The sequence below is a fragment of the Aplysia californica genome, unplaced genomic scaffold (assembly GCF_000002075.1).
Source record: "Aplysia californica isolate F4 #8 unplaced genomic scaffold, AplCal3.0 scaffold00068, whole genome shotgun sequence".
NCBI classification, from domain to species: Eukaryota; Metazoa; Mollusca; class Gastropoda; order Aplysiida; family Aplysiidae; genus Aplysia; species Aplysia californica.
In genome coordinates, this window is record NW_004797338.1 from 1405765 (window position 1) to 1423277 (window position 17513).

At 40.7% G+C, this 17513-nt stretch overlaps 1 long non-coding RNA gene across 2 annotated transcripts; it reads right to left on the reverse strand.

Moving 5' to 3' along the window:
* Window positions 1-1633: 1633 nt before the first annotated feature.
* Window positions 1634-15049, reverse strand: LOC118477345. 2 transcript variants are annotated; one of them, XR_004858308.1, is made up of 3 exons: window positions 14961-15049; window positions 6982-7157; window positions 1634-2157 (listed from the first exon to the last, which is right to left on the reverse strand). It is a non-coding gene; the product is annotated as an uncharacterized LOC118477345 (long non-coding RNA). The 2 variants fall into 2 exon arrangements; XR_004858309.1 differs by lacking the exon at window positions 14961-15049 and adding an exon at window positions 14827-14909.
* Between the last annotated feature and the right edge of the window lie 2464 nt (window positions 15050-17513).

Sequence of the window (17513 nt, forward strand, 5' to 3'; positions counted from 1 at the left end):
CTAGCCATCCGGGCGTTGAACGTCGCAGATACAAACGTGTCACAGTCTTTTTTTCCCCTCGGCACCTGATCATTATTACAATGATAAACTAGTCTTGACATAGATCTTCGTAATGAATTGTGCGCTTGTCTATGAAATCAAAAGTTGCCGTTATGCTAGGATCTACACAACTACACAACTTTGTGGTAAACAATCGAGATGACACAGGAATGCATCGGTCTTTTTTTTTTACACAGCTCATAATATGCGGGCATTTCAGGCACTATTTGTGACTTCTCTTTATACATTACTTGCTCAGTGCCTGTAATTATCTACGCAAAACCTCATGTTTGCTATAACGAACACTCGGATTCAACGAGATTATAGGTCAGGCCCGGCCACCTCGTTGAATCCGAGTTCCACTGTATAACAGGGCTTTTTCTCTGGTCAAACCATCCCTGTTATATCAGGTTTCCACTTAAGTTAATTATGTATAATGCATGATGTAGCTCTAGCTATGATATTTTAGCAAAGGATGGGAATACGAATTGCCTAGCTCAAACCAGCTTCGTCTTGCGGATTATAAACAGCACTTTCACGTAATGCTTTATTTTTTAAATTTGCAAAGCCTTTATTTAGATGAATCAGATATAAAATTCTTCATCTTTAATAAAAAGACAAATCGTTTATATTTGCTGCTCCTACAAGTAATCAAGCCTTAGACTTAGAAAGAGGGTAGTATGAGTTTGGCATAATGTAAATTATTTTACACACGAAAAACCTGACCATGAAGGAAGAAAGGAAGAAAGCTGAAATTTGGGGTGAAAGCCAACAAACATGTTCCTATAATGCATGTAAAAATTTTGGGAATTTCCGATTACTGGTTTTAACACCAGCGCACTGTAAGTGAATGGGGGTATGTTGTTCTCCAGTTTCAACAAAAAAAAATAATTGAGAAAATTGAGCACAGGGCGGTAATGAAGTTTTTGTTCTTGCCTAAGGCAAACAACTACAGGATATTTTTACAGAGATGCATGCCATATATGGAACTGATTGCCCACCCTATGCTGTGATAAAATTTTGGTACAAAAAATTCAAATGCAGATTCATGGACATTGAAGACGACCACCGTGATGGTCAACCAGTGACAGCAACAACAGAAGAGAATGTGTTTTAGTTGTTTAGTTTTAGTAGAGGTTTTACAGCGCTCGCAACTGCATATGAGCGCCAGAAGATTAGAGGTGTAACAAGAGAGTAACACACATTAAAAAGAAGAAGGGGAGATTAGTACGATAGATGTTTCATAGGAAAGAAGAAGCAAACCACACCAGAGCACCTGCCAACCACCCACTGGGAATATGTTGAAAATCAAGAAACTTTTGTTGTCTGATAGGCGGGTTGAACGTTTGAGCACAGAAACTAGGCTTAGCATTGGTCAATTATTTGGACCTCCTGTTCACCAACACTGATTGTTAAAACAGTGTTGAAGAAGTGTCTTTCAATTTATCACAAGAGGCATTCAACAGCAACAACCTATGTCTCAGCAACAAAAACGTGTTATACTGTTAAAGTTTCAAAAGATACACACAAACACAAAACCAACACTAGTCTTAAGGCAAAGTACTCCACAAATAAAACCACACAAAACAAAATGTTTGACAGCAATATAATGTATTATCAATGCCTTCATCATACAGTGTTAACACCCATATCTCGATCCAAACTGATCATAACTCTATACTGAATCAAACCATCATCACATCTTATCTGCATGATAAAACAAAGAGTCAAGGAGAAGAGATCACCATTTTCTTACGCAACCTTTCAGATTCTTGTAACTGTTGACAAATAAGAATTAAAGGCAAACTGCCTACCATCATAATAAAACCTGCCTTGCAGTTTTAATTCTAACAGCAGCAATTACTTCACTGACTTAAGGTGGCTATAGAAACATTTTGTACAACAGATTGCATGAAAAATGGTAGCTAAATCAGTGCCATGCTTGTTCTCCTGCAGGCAAGGTCTTTCCACCAAACATTTTGCTCTTGTTTCTGTATGACGTGAAGTCCTGGTCATGAAGATGTTGTTGGTACATGCCAAACAGTCCAAAGAAGACCGGGATTGTCATGCTGGCCAGAATCCGATAGTGCTGGGGGCGGATCTTGCGGAGAGCCATGTCTGAAGCAGAAAAAAAGCTTGTTTTGAGTTCAAACGTCATAAGAAATTGATTACCGCAATTTTGGCAAAACTGGCTTAGACGATCATAATACATGTAACAATAATGATAGATCTAAATCGCATTTATTTCATGCACATCCCTGCTCAACACAAGCTCTATGCACTTTACAAACTGTATCATTACTCCAACAGACCCTAGAACTGGACTACTCAGAAACATTCGCTGCTTCCCCAGAGGCATACAACATAAGCAGCTGATTCAGTGTGTAATCAAACACTAGCATTAAGTAATAAGCGAACATGATCTATAGTCAGGTACCCATTCCTGTCTTGACGAAGTGAGGAAAATTCAGGTAAAGTGTTTTTCTGAAGGACCCAACATCAGACCCCCGACATGGTTTGATCCCATGACTTTCTGAATACAAATCCAACAGCCTAAACCCTTAATAAATGACACCACAATGATGAGAGTGAGACATTGTGACAGCAACTTCACAAGCCTGTTTTCTGCCCTGCCACGTCAGCACTATATTTTCAAAAACAGATAAACATGAAAGATAAGAAGAAGTACAATATAAGAAACAAAAAAAAGTATTCATATTGTAAAAAAAATGGGGTGAAATTACATCAAACTAAGATTGTTACCAATTTTGCAGTGAAATTAAAAAGCCAGCAGAACTTTTTGTGTGTTCTACAGACACGTTCCCATGAATTGATCCACAACAAAACTACATTAAGAAAATATTTTGAAATGATGATGATGGGTCCTGTTTCATCCCTTTCCTGGAATTTAAAAAAAATGGGGTGACTTTTCACAAATAGGTTAAAAGGATGTTTAAAACTACGAAGCTTCACAAAGTAAGACCGTCAAATGCTCTAAACTGCTATTGCTTCAGAATATAAATTTTGTTTGTGATGCAATCTCGGAAACAACAAGGACAAATTATCAAAAGAAATTGATGCAGGCCCTTGTCTCATTACATTTTTGTCTCCCATGACTTTCTCTTCTCCTTCTTCCTTTGACTATAAAAGGCAACATCCAGTCAACTTCAGTCAGTTGAGGGAGATAAAAGAATAAAAACAATGACTGATCAACGTAGACAGTCAAACCCCCCTTTCTTCCATATATACGACTCTACGAGCTGTTCATAATACAGATATATTAGTATAATAAGCCAAAAGGCCATCCCAGCAAGTTTCGGGTGAAGGGAAATCACTCATAATAACATAATATCAAAGAGGTTGCATAATATTGAGTCCTTCATCTATTCATGGCAGAATCATTTTCCTTGAAATTGGGCAGGGGTGCTTTAACAAGAGGACATCATTAAAACATTATATTAACATCCCCCCCCCATACAGTCAACTTTATGCTTATCCCAAAGTTGGCAGTAAAACAGGGTTTGACTATACTTAGGTGAGGCCTAAGACTGCCCTTTTCTTCTGGTCCAAGGAATAACAATTTTTATCAAACTAACAAATCCTCTCAAAGTTTTCAATGTCTACCTCTAGCACTTGGCCACTGTGATTTACCTAGAGTAGATACATTTTTATACAGAAATAAATAATATTGCTATCTATTAAACTGACCACACTATAGGCAAATTAATACATTAGATGTGGTACCCACAAAAAACATTCATCTCACCCTTCAATAGCAAAATTGAAGCTGATCCCCTGTGATCATAGTCAAACTTTTACTTTTTAATCTAGTGTAAACCAAAGTGAAAGTAGAACTTATACTATCTTTTACAGAAAAAACACTGTATAAAGTAAAAGGGGATAGGTACCCCTTCTCTTTATCAAAGCATATTTTAACTTAAATAATTTTAATGCAAATTGTGCAAAATCATCCTGGTGTGCAATAATTTTACCCTGTTTTATGGGAAGTGATGTAGAATAAAGAATATGAGTAATTGGGCTAATCTGAAAAATTTTCAAACAACAAAATGCCACTAATTTCCAACATCAAAAACAGAAACAAAAGAATTTGATCGAACAAATCTTGATGCAACAGTCAAACATAGAAGTGACAAACCCTACCCACCGACAGAAATTAAATCTGAGAACATTGTCAGTTGTACTTCAGGGTCGCAATTCACTGAAACTGAAATCCATTTAACACATGTGATGAATGAACCTGGGTCGATTTATACGTCATCAGTCATGATTCACTTACAATACATCCAAACTTTGTTTGTTCTTTACTGATGGAGAATTGGAGAAAAAAGGGAAGTATCTTTTAACCTCCACTTAAAGGACAAACAGTTCTCAAAATATGTTCTATTCATTGGAAATTCACTTCACGGAAAGCATGATGAGCTGCAAAGTCCTTATTAACACTGAAACTCATATTTTATACTATAGCATATCAGACTTACCAAAGCCAAAAGGAGAAGGAACCCATCACTTTTTTACGATTAATTACCACTAAAACTGGTTGGGAGGGGGACCAGAGACACACACAAATATTGTAATTATTATAAATTTATCTCTCTCTCTCGCTGTGTCAGATGAGACATTTTTAACAGGTTTTCCTACGATAATTAAATATAATAGCCAGTCAGATGCTACAAATTGCAAATATGAATAACCATGTCCTGCTGAATGTTTGTTTCTTATAAAGCCAGCTCAGGTCTCAGCACTGCCTATAACTTATATCAGAGGAACCCAGGCAAAATCATTCATTATTATATATATTATTTATTATAGGACATTGAGAGAAGAAAACAACTCTTTTAAAAAATTCAACAATAATATGTAGTCCTAGTAGGCCTACAGTATCGGAGATAAAATTTTGAAAAAAGTGAAAAAAGTTTACAAAAATAAAGACCTACAACATTTGCGGTTAAATGACATAGTGACTTGAGGCATTCAGGCCCAACATCACCACATTTTTGACAGACATAGCTTGTTTTCACCGAAACCTAGAACACAGCCAAACTGAACATTATTTACAATGTTTTCAACGAATACAGAAAACACCGTCTGTAACGTAAATGAGTAGACTTAACAGTTTACACTGTCCAGTACAAGTGAACTTAAAAAGGGAGTATTTTAGTTTATATTGTCAAGAGTGACCAAATGGACTTTAATCAAACTCTCCAGGAGGCCTTACTTCCTTCAATTTAGTCACATTTTATGTTGCTCAAACAGTCTGCAGATTAAATGGAAAAGTACAGTTGAACCTGCTGTAACAGCCACCTGCCCAAGACAACCATCTGTACAATTTAGTACAAATGACCTCTTCCCACTTCCCCCTTTGTGATTTTTCAATAGCCACTGTCCCAGACATCCACCAGTCTAAGACAACCACTTTCCTCCTTGACAATGGATTGCAGTCTTGTACAATTTCAACTGTACTCCATCACCAAAATCTCAAGAAGAATTTCACGGAGGCCCTTCTTCAGTTGAAGAACTACTACATCTGAATGCTGACACAGCAGGAGGCAAATCAGTCCACCGCCAAAAGCCAAGTTTTTTAATGCACAGTTTCCGAACACAATCGTGTGCATCTACAGTACACAAGTTCCCATCCAGGCACCCAGCGAGTTTGTGAACAGGAAAAACTTCTATTCGATAAATGTGCAAGTAAGTCTCCCCCCCCCCCCCCCCAGTCTCCCCCCCCCCCACTCCCTCTTTCTCTGTATGGATAACATTATTGTGGGATCCATTGGAAAGGCTCTTGTTGCTGCAAATGTGCAGCAGTGCACTGGTACACAAAAAAAAAAACATCTTTTGTTCCAGGTGGTTTGTAATGCAGACCTTCTGTTCATCAACATAGTTGCAAATTGGCCTGGATCTGTGCATGATGCTAGAATGCTCAGACTGTCACCACTGTTCGAGGCATTCGAAACGAAAGAAACCAGAGGTTTCTTCAAGGGATTATCCTAGGGGACAATGGTTGCATGATCCGTCCATAGCTGACGACATCTCTCAGAAATCCTCGTACTTGCAGAGAAAGGCAGTACAATCATTCACTCAGCGCAACTCGAGCACTGATTGAGAGGTATATTGGCATGGCATAACAGCGCCGTTATTGCTTGCGAGCAGGTCTACTATTCAAACAAAAGAAAGCCTGCAAAGTCATTTATTTGCTCCTGCGCTTTTCCGTTCCCTCCTATGGCATTCACTTTATTTGTTATTCTGTCCCAAATCTTTTTTTTTTTTCATCACCATCACAGCGTTTTGCAAGGCAGACCACAGGCAAGCTGCCTCCTTTGAAATCTCCTCCAGCATCAGTGCAGTCTCTTTATCCTAAAAATTAGGTTTCTTACCCTTATAATAGCAGATTCCAAAGCCGAATGAGTCGAAAGGTTGGAGAAGGTTTATCAGAACTGATTCAAAACTCAAAACAAACACGAAGCCGAAATGAATACTTCTGTGTTATTTGGTGTGGGCAGCGGAAAAAGAAACTAGATAAACACATCTTGACCTCTGTAGTCTTAGACTTCGCACACGTAGTTCGCCACTTCGTTGGTGAAGTCTGACTCTATGAATAGCTTACTTCTCGTTGACCCGGATTTCCCTTAGTCTTGGACTATGAAGTCTCAGACTTCGTCATTGCCTGGGACTGTTATAGTCTCGATCCATGAATCAGACCCCTGGTGTCACAATACACTGGCGATGCCTCTCTCTGGCATGCATTTGACAATATGCATTTTTGTGTCTCTTTCTTATTTAACGCTTCCTTGAAGCACTTAACACTTCATGATAATTTATACATGTATTACTTTAAGAGTTGTAGTGAAAAAAAATATCATAACCAATTGCAACCCCATAGTAGTTAGTCAAATTAAATATAGGAGGAAATTGGGAAAATACCTTTTTCAGAGAGGATTCACAGGCGCTATTGCTTTCTTTTTCTTGAAATCTTGAGTCCTTTTGATATCCAAAGCAATGCTCACTGCAACAGCTGTTGGGAACGCTATTGACAAAAAGTTTCTTCGCCAGAATCTTTTGGACTTCGCCAAAAATGAGACAGATTTTTTATCCATGCACTGAAAAGATAAAATATAAGGAGAAAACATTAGGGCTGCAGTTATTCAGACTCCAGGGGAGCCAATAGCCTGGGCATTATTCAGACCCCTGGGAACATGTATTAATATGTGCAGCATTTGTTTATTTTCACCAGTGGTGAAGAGGCATAAAACTCTATATATGCAAGTTGGTTTTTGTGTGTTTGAAAAACACAGTGACTGCATCTAGATCTAGTTTGCAGGCTACTTTCACAGCGCCCTGAAAGTAGTTTGCAGGCTATGATTTGCCATGTAAATGGAGTCAAATTTGTGTTCAGCAGACAAAACAAACTAAAAAAAGTACACACACAGAACCTGGACTTAACTCCTATTCTGCGTCTGTGCCGAGATGCGAGTCTTATCGCTGAGCTCCTCATGTAGATAAATAGGTAATTTTATTATAAATTCATTGGACGAACATCTAGAGCTACCAACTTGGCATGTTTTGAATGAGACGTATGCCTCGGTTATGAACCAATGCAGGCAGTTCTACAAATAGGCCACAAACTCAACCAGACTGATGCACACACACACACACGCATGATGCTCGGCGCCCATGCGCTGAGCTAAGAGGGCCTTACTGATACAGGCTCCAACCAGAACCCAGACAGCGGGGGTCTAAATACGGAAGCCGGAAAGAAGGAAGGTCCAAATAATAATCTGAGTAATCACACCCTGGGGTCCGAAAAATGCCTAATGTAGAAGTAAATAGGTCTACTACTAGAGATCAAATCTAGATTAGACTAGATCTAGATCTAGTAACTATTACTATTATACATAGTTAGTTGAAATAGATCTAGAATCTAGATCTAGTCTACGTTTCAATTAAGCAAGTGGCTATGCTGCGGCGTTGCGCTGCCAGTCTATTACTATTACCAATGAATTATTTGTCGGCGCAGATTTTGAGATACAATGACTAAGCCTAATAAGTTCACTTTTCGTTATTATATTTTATTTATAATTGTCTAACATAACTTGCCACTCTGGAAAATTCAAAATCTCCTACAAACTGGAAATGTTTTTCTGTCCCACGCGCTCATATGACCTAAAGCTATGGCCACACCGCAAGCAGAGCGGGCACAGCAGAGCGGAGCTGTCTGAGGCGTTAACATTGGGTGGCCAGTGGCCACACTGCAAGCAGAGCGGAGCAGGCAGTGCAATGCAACGACGTGTGGCATTATATTTTCCTATCAGTTTGTTGCCCATGGTTAGGAAATGACTGGCATTATTTGTCCTGGTCGATGAAGAGACTCAACAGAAAAAGCAAGAAAGGAATGGGTGCACCCAATCATCTGACTGCAAATTCTTCCACTGATATCTGAATAAAAAGAGGGTACAGTGAAAGAAGGATCAAGTAACTTATATATAATAGTTACTAGATCTAGATCTAGTCTAATCTAGATTTAATCTCTAGTAGTAGTGTGGTGTCGCACACAAGTCGATAAAAAACAGCAAATTTGGCAAAAATTCCCCGAGGATTTCCGTGCTGCATGTGGTGGTTTTGGTCCTTTGGAAGGCTTTGCAGTACGCGTTGGTAACCCATTAACACTTTCAGAGCAAAAATTTTGAAACATTCCTTGCTGTCCTTTTTGGGGGAATATTTAAAAAAATTAAGACTCTGTGTCAAAGTGGTCCTTTGACAGGTTGGAGAGAGTAGAGAATGCAACTTTGAGGGCTGTTCTAGGTTGCACAAAGGACACCCATGTTGTCTGTATGAGATACATCCTTGACCTGGCCAGTATCAGAGTGAGGCATAAGGAGGCACAGGCAAAGCTATACTCGAATGTTTTGGGAGACCCGAGGCACCCTTTGCATGACAACCTAAGCAGCATCAAAGGAAACAGGATCAAACGGGGCAGCTCATGAATGGCAGAAGCCGAAGACTCCTTGAGGAAAGTTTGTGGCATTGATGAAATATGCTGTGGAAAGGAATGGTTTGAACTGAGCCCCGATTGCAGAAGCCTGGCCAACATTCACATTACTATGGGTCGTGAAAGACGGGAATGTGCTGCTGTCATTAACGACAATGACATACGACAGTTACTTGAGGTGCATTCTAAGCCAGAGGACCCAGTTATATATACGGATGGATCAGTCAGGAGGGATGAGAGAAATGGATGGGGTTTTGCGGTGTACAGTGGGAACAAAAAGGTTCATAGCATGTCAGGGGCCATAGAAATAAGAATGACTTCAAGCATGAAAATGGAGATTGAGGCCATAACAAGAGCGCTTGGCTGGCTTCAAAATACAAGACCAAGAACTACCCATCTCATGATTGTCACAGACCCCCAGAGCATCTTGCGAAGGGTTGAGAAAGGGCTTCTTCGGAGTGAATGGATGAACCCAACACAACACTCATCATCACTTAGAGCCATCACGTTGTTATTCTGTCATGGGCACTCTGGAGTGAAAGGCAATGAGGAGGCTGATAAGCGGGCAGGTAGTGCCGTGGTTGATGGGGAGGTGAAATTTGACAAAGGAGAAGTGTTGAAGACCCTGGAGTAAAAGTTGCAGGATGGAGAAGACAGGGAGACAGCAGAACACCACGCAATCATTAGGATGCGGGAAATGGGGATAGAGAGGGGAAAACGAAGAAAGGAACAATTATCTGGAAAGGAAAGACGTCACCATAATCAGACAGCCACCGGAACAATCAGTATGGATATCTTGCGGGCTTTGGTGCAGGGGAAACTGAGCACTTATGGACCTGTCCTGTGTGCAATGACGTTGTTGTCCAGGACAGGTAATACAGACGTTGTACCACTCTCAGCCAGGGTTGGCCCTGACAGAGGCAAGCAAACGGGAGTTAGAGAAGAATGATGTGTGTGTATGTGTGAGTGTGAGTGTGAGAAAGAGAATGAGTGTGTCTGTGTGTGTGTGAGTGAGAGATAGAGAGAGAGAGAGACGGACAGAGAGAGAGAAATAAAGAGAGAGAGAGACAGAGAGATATAGAGATAGAGGTAAATAGATGAATAGAAAGACAGATAGTCTATAGATAGATAGATAGATAGATAGATAGATAGGGAGAGAGAGAGACAGAGAGAGAGTAAGAGAGAGAGTGTGTGTGTGAGAGAGAGAGAGAGAGAGAAAGAGAGAGAGGAGGGGAGAGAGAGAGAAAGAGAGAGAGGAGGGGAGAGAGAGAGGGGGGAGGGAGAGGAGATGGAAAGAATTGGCGAAAGGACGGCGCTTCTTGACGTCAGGCCAATCAATAGCTGTTTAAGTTTAGGCAAGCGCTATTTGCAACGCCGCGTTCTGAATAGCTCCCATGCTATTTGAAACGCCAGTACTAGAATTAGGTCTAGATGTAGTAGCCATCGTTTCTACATGATAATACTGTAGTTCTGCCTGAATTGTGGAAGCTTTCTCAGTTTTTTATAAACCTCTTAGGATTTGACTCCTTTTTTATGACATTGTCTTATTCCGATCAATATTGGGTAGATCTAGATCTAGAAAAATCTAGATCTAGATTAGATCTAACAATTGTTTCTGACATTGTTTGCACAAAAGTAGACGTCTTGTTCATCTCTATCATAATCATTTGAGTTAGAGTTTGAGCAAGTTTAAGTCGAAAGACGCTTGGATAACAATAACAAGGCGGTGCAACTCGAACTTTAAGTTAGGCCTAGAGAACGTATACAAGCTGTCTACTGTCTATGTTCTGTAAGTCTAATGTTCAGTGCTTACAAGCGTGGCATCGAATCCCGGTCCCGGAAGGAGTTTTTTTTTTCCTTCTCCAGAGCCAAAAGTTTTTTGGGTTTTTTTAAATTAAGACTCACAGACCAAGGAAAGCCACTACTGAACTTTAACCAGGCCTAAATTGGTAAAAGGAAAAGTATAGAGCTCCTCTTGGGGACAAAACCAGAATGTGCATGCTTCATCACTACATTTAAAAAAAGGCCGTCTTTATTCGGACTCGAGTCCAAATAACATTTTTTCATATTCGGACTAGAGTCCGAATAAAAAAAAACGAAGTGACTATTTCTCCGAACGTTCGGAGAAATAGTGCCGATCTTTATTTCTCCGAACGGTTTCCGGCTTCCAGTCTCTTGATTTTTTGCCTATTTATTGCTAGAGTTCCGCGCCAACTTTCATTCTGCCTCTGGTCTGGGAAGGAACACCGCATGGCAAGCCCGCCTACAGACAACCTTCAGTAATACCCACCACCATCATGCACATGTACACACACAAACTTATACTCACACTAACTAAACATGATCAGTGGGCAACTTTTGAACATATGACGAGCTGAGCTGTGGATGGATAGACAGTGTGAGTGAAAGAGCGGGTGAAAGGAAGAATGTACGAGTGTCACAGGCGACAGCAACTACAAGACAACGACACCGACCCCCCTAGCCTGGTCCACAGCTCACGAACGAAAGGAATGCGGCTAAGGCAGTGTTTTGCCTATATTATTGTCCATGGTTCGCAGGGTGCAAGGGAATGGGTGAGATTTTCTTTGTGTGTGCCTGGAGGGAGGGGGTGGGGTGTGAAAGTCATGCGGACGGGGATGAGCCACAGGAGAGAACACGGGAATTGAATGAATGAGTGAAACTGAAAGAGAGGAACGACTCATGAGCCCTGGAGTGAATGGATCCTGTGTTTCAATTTTTGTATACTTTGAACTGTTACTGAACAAAGGCTGAAATAAAGCCCAAAAAACAAACACACACACGCTCCTCACTCTCCACTTACACACCTACTACCACACACAGACACACGCACATGCATACACACACACACGCGCGCACATGCACACACACACACACACACAGGAGCAAATTTTTAGGCCTATATCTATTTCAATTTTCGAGAGCTAGTCTAGAGGTTTTTAGATGAGTGTAAAAACGTGAAAAAGAAAGGTTTCACAATAACCGAATGAAATCAAAATTAGAACAGCCCATAAACAACCACAAAAATTAACAAATAAGGGCGTGAGTCCACCTGTCCGAAGAAGATTGGCTGTTTTAACCCTAAATGTGCGTAATTTTAAAACAAAGTACAGGATATTACATGTAAATTATGGAATCACACACATTAAGGGGCCTGCCAGTGTCAGTACATGTAATCGGTTTTGGTGGAACGTACGCTCTAACATAACAATTAAATCTATATATAATATGTAGGAACATCAAATTAAATGACATTACACTATACAACATCCTCCCCTCCCCCCCCCTTTTTCCCCAACAAAAAAAATTGATAGAAAAACAATACATCAGAACAATAACACGACAGAAAAAAATACACACTAACAGAATAAAACACCACAAAGAAGGAAAAATAAAAGTAACTGTAACGTATTCAACAAATCAACGTGGTGACAACAAGTGAGAAAGAGACGAAGTGAAGCTAGGTGAACTTTCTTTCAAAAGTAAAAGAGGTTCGGTTTCTTTCTTTTTAAATTTTTTTATTTGCCTTTTATTCCCTGATTCGGGGACCAAAAAATGCCAAAAAATCGAACCACGACTGATTGGTCATGGCCGCGACAAACGCAGATGCTAGTTCTATGTGTCGTTATCAATAACACTCTGTAGATCTAGATTCTGTAGATCTAGATCTAGATCTAGATCTAGACAGCACACGAGTGAACACATCACAATAAGTTTAAGAGCAGCACCCTTCATAGGCAACATGTCATATCTGTAGCGAAAAACTGTTTGGAACTGTAGCATTTCTTTATATAAATATTTACTGCGGACATTTTTTGGACCGATTGAACCATTATTGTACGAACAATCGTTGGTAGGCCTATACTAAAATTATAGACCTAGTCTATATAATATCCGAAATTTGCGGGAAAGGATGTGATTTCAGTGTTCGGAGAAATAGTGCCCAGCTTTATTTTCCCGAACGTTTGGAGAAATAGTGCCAGCCTAAAAAAATTCTTATTCGGACTCGAGTCCGAATACGAAAATTTTTTATTCGGACTCGGGTCCGGAAAAAAGGAAGTGTCTTAGATCTATAAATCTAACGTTCAGAGCTTCCAATTTTCCGCCATTTTTAAGTTTCCTTCACATCTTTTCTGCCGATCCGATGCCCGCCGCCTCATTGATACGCCCCCCCCCCCCCCATGTTTCCCACTTTCTTTGTTGTAGAAAAGGGTAAAATTGAAGATTAGCAGACCACCTGCACCTGCATATTATGAGCTGTGTAAAAAAATAAAGACTGATTCGCTCAAATACACAAAAGGCGGTGCTTTTTCGGTAGTTCCCACCCCCCTTATTTGAGCCTGATCTGATCTACATCTAGATCTATACGTTTGATTCGCGGCGAGCTGAGATATCAAACCTAACAACTGCAAAACATTAAATTGAGGTAAAATTCAGGGGGGTATGCCCCCCTGAAACCCCCCCAACTTATTTTCATTACGAAGTGTATACAGACCCGGTAACCGGGAACAAAGTCACGAAGTATACAGACCCAGTAGGGGAACTCTTTTGTGATTTCGGGAAGTTTCAGCCCCCAGACCCAGTAGAAATCTAGTGTGTGTGTGTGTGTGAGAGAGAGAGAGAGAGAGAGAGAGAGAGAGAGAGAGAGAGAGAGGGGGAGACAGACAGAGAAAGAGAGGAGGGGGGGGGGGTGCTAGCAAAATGTATTATATGACATGCCCCAGTTGGCAGGAGGGAACGAAAGAAAGATAGAGTGGGAAATAGGTGGGGACAAAGAAAGACAGAGACAAACAAAGAAAAAGAGAAGGCGAGCGATACACAGAGGAGAGAGAGAGAGGGGGGGGGGGCTGCTCGATTGAAATTATGACATTGTAACTTGTTCTTTTCTTCAAATTGTGATTCCTCCAACTCCAAAAAGGAGAAAAATCGATCGTTCATCGAAAAGACATCCGCAATCTTCATTTAGATCTAGGCTAGCCGCGAAACTAGATCAAAGATTTAAGTTTGTCTGCCTAGATCTAGATCTAGATCTAGACCATAGATCTAGAAGAACCTAGGTCTACCCTGAGCCAAGAGGGCGCTGAAAACTCTCCGAAATCACAAAAGAGTTCCTTTACCTTTACCGGGTCTGTATACTTTGTGACTTTGTTCCCGGTTACCGGGTCTGTATACACGCTTTTCATTAAGTAAGGGGGGCTTAAGTCAGGGGGGCAAGCCCCCCTGAAACCCCCATATTCTTGGGGCCAAAACCCGTGAATAACAATTCAAAATTGCGGGGTGGGAACTACCGAAAAAGTGCCCAAAAGCCTGCGTCATCTCAATTGTTTACCAAGAAAAAGTTGTGTTGCTGTCTGTGTTACACTGTGTAGAGCTGAGCATACACGGCAACTTTTGATTCCAGTAGACTAGCGCACAATTCATTACGTAGATCTAGATCTAATCTACGTCAAGTCTCCACTTGAGTCAGCTGTTATGATGAAAAATGTTATAGATAGATCTAGAATTAGATCTATATATATATAGAATCTAGATCTAGATCTAGATCTATATATATCTAGATCTAAAAACTAGATTTAGATCTAGATTCTAGATCTAGAATCTATATCTAGATCTAGATATCTAGATCTAGATATATCTAGATCTAGATCTAGATCTAGATCTAGATCTAGATCTTCTGTTATAACATTTTGTAAACAACGAACTCGTACTTTCCAACTTGCACTTCTAACAACCAACAAGAATCTTCTTACGAGGACACTTACGCCTTTGAATGTCACAACCCTAAAAATAATAGCCTCTCCAAGTGATACCCGCAGTCTCGATAAAAAAAAAGCCTTTCTAGAAAATCAGACCGATTGTTGTATAAGAAATGTTTTATCCTTGATATGTAACTCACCTGAAATCCCTTCTACAACCCTGGGCACAGGCTATCGAAAATAAGGAAGGTCAGACCTAAACTTCCGTTGAGCTGATTGTAAAACTTGGATTATTTTCTAGCTGCCATTTAACGAAAAAGACCTTCCTTGAACACATAAACTCAAGTCAAATTTTATCCAACCTTAAGCCTTCTTGGCCCAGACTATCCTATAAAGTCTTGTAGCAATGTTGCAGTGAGTGTGCATGTCAAGTGTCAAGATCAGATCCAGGCCTCTAGGTCTACTCATTAACTAGTCTAGGCCTAAACAGTTGCAGAGTGTAAGTAGACTTAGAAAAGTAGCAGCCTTTATATTCTTCTTTTTACTTCTTGGCTCCTTCTTACTACTGTCTTTCAGCTACACCCCTGATGATTGATCTTCCAGTCAGTAAGAGTCAGGAGCCCAGAGGAGTAGGCAAAGGAGGTGAGGGGTGGGGGCAGAAAGTGGAGACGAAAGCAGACAATAGAACATTGCTGCTAGAGAGAAGGAAAGAAGGTGAAAGGAGACAATTTTAGAGAAGAAAATTTTTAAGTCGCTGCCTGGATTCGAACCCGGAACCTCTGAATGAGAGGCGAACACCTCTAAAACCTCTAGGCCACAAGAGCCTCTTAGTAAGAGTTTGAAGTAAATACAGAGAGAGGTAATAATGTACAGTGGAACCTGCCTTAAAAAACGGAAACCTGTATGAGTGATGCTGATGATGGTCAGGGTAGTGTGGGTATGAAATCTCACGACTGCTCGAGTAGCGAGCCTCTACACAGAAACTTTCCTGGGTAGCCAGAAGCTAGAGGTGTGATTAAATTAGTTTGACCAATGCCTGCCACCCTGATCGTACGGCCAGCGTAGAAAACAGTTCCTCAAATAGTTGTTACATGATGGCAGTGAGGGGTGGCATTGGTTGACTGCTTGTTACACCTGTGGGTGGGGCTAAGGGTGGAAGCAAAGGAGATGTTCAAACATTTCTATAGGTCAAACAATGGTCCTATGAAAGGCAAGCCATGGTGGTAATTGTATAGTAAGACTGACGCATGTCATTATCAGACAGGATAGCAATTGAGTATTGAGAGGTGGGAAGTTTTGATCACTGCTTTCTGATCGGACAAGCGATCCTTGATCCCACCGGCTGGGCCTTTGAACCCCCCCCCCCCCTCTCCCCTTTTTTTCCATCTGTCCCTAAATTCCCCTGTCTAAGACCAAATATTTTTTGGGCTCCCTTGCGATTCCCATCTTACAGGTTCGACTGTATTAATACATACATTTAGCTTATTAAATTACTAGATACTGTGGAACTTGGATTCAACGAGCTCGGATTCAATGAGAGGAGATGGATTGCCCATTTTTTACTTCTTTAAAATCAATAAAAATAACCCGGGTTTAACGAGCACTTAAATCAGCAAGCGCGGATTCAACGAGGTCGCTTCCAGGGTGAACACCCCCCCCCCAGCAGACGCGGCTTGACTCATTTTTCTCCCACAACGAACTTTATCTCTTCCCGAAAACCATCCATTGCACCTGCATCGTGAACCATTATTCGCCTAAACGATTGAATACGACTTATCAGCGATCTTCTTTCGTACCAACACATGCGTTGTTGGCATGCACACGTGTCTACTCTAGCGTGTATCGAGGTCAGATAGGCGGCCTGCACATGTATGACTGTGTGTGCGTGTCGAGAGGGGGGCACCATCGGTCCAGGCGTGAAACGTCGCAGATATCAACATTCGGTTTCCCCCGGCATCTGATCAATATTACAATGATAAGCTAGTCTTGATGCAGTCTACGTAATGAATTGTGCGCTGGTCTATGGAATCAAATCTAAAAGTTGCCGTATATGCTAGGTTCTACACAGCTACACATGCGTGCGTTTAAATTAATTGGTCTTTTTTTTTGCACTGCTCATAATATGCAGGCATTTCAGGCACCACTTGTTACTTCTCTTTATACATTACTTGCTCAGTGCCTGTAAGTATCTACACAAAACCTCATATTTGCAATAACGAACACTCGGATTCAACGAGATTTTAGATCAGGCCCAGCGACCTCGTTGAATCGGAGTTCCACTGTATGTTTGGAGTCACCTTAAATTTAAATCAAACACGGTTAATCTGAAAACAATGATAAACCAAAAGAAAAGAAAATTCCTTGGAGGAATTCCGTAACGGGTGACCACTATGAAACAAAGTACAATATTGAGGGCTTGGGGTAGGGGTAGGAGTTAAACTGGGGTTGGGCCAGGATTAGGGTTAGAAGGTCTCTTTATATTGTGTTTGTTGGGGTGGTAGCTCGATACGGAAATTCTTCCTAATTCCTAATTGTTTCTCTGTTCTACTTAAGCAGCCTTGCTAAACTGAAGAATATATGTGGTGGCCCCGCAGCCTTCAGAATCGCTCTCTATCATTTATGGTTTAGAAAATATTCAACCCCGCGTTTTCATTGCATCCAAAGTATGTGAAACAGTGATGTTTTGGACTCTTTTACTTTTGAGTTCTTCATTAAGTCGCACTCCCGCCAAGGAACAATATATAGATCAACAC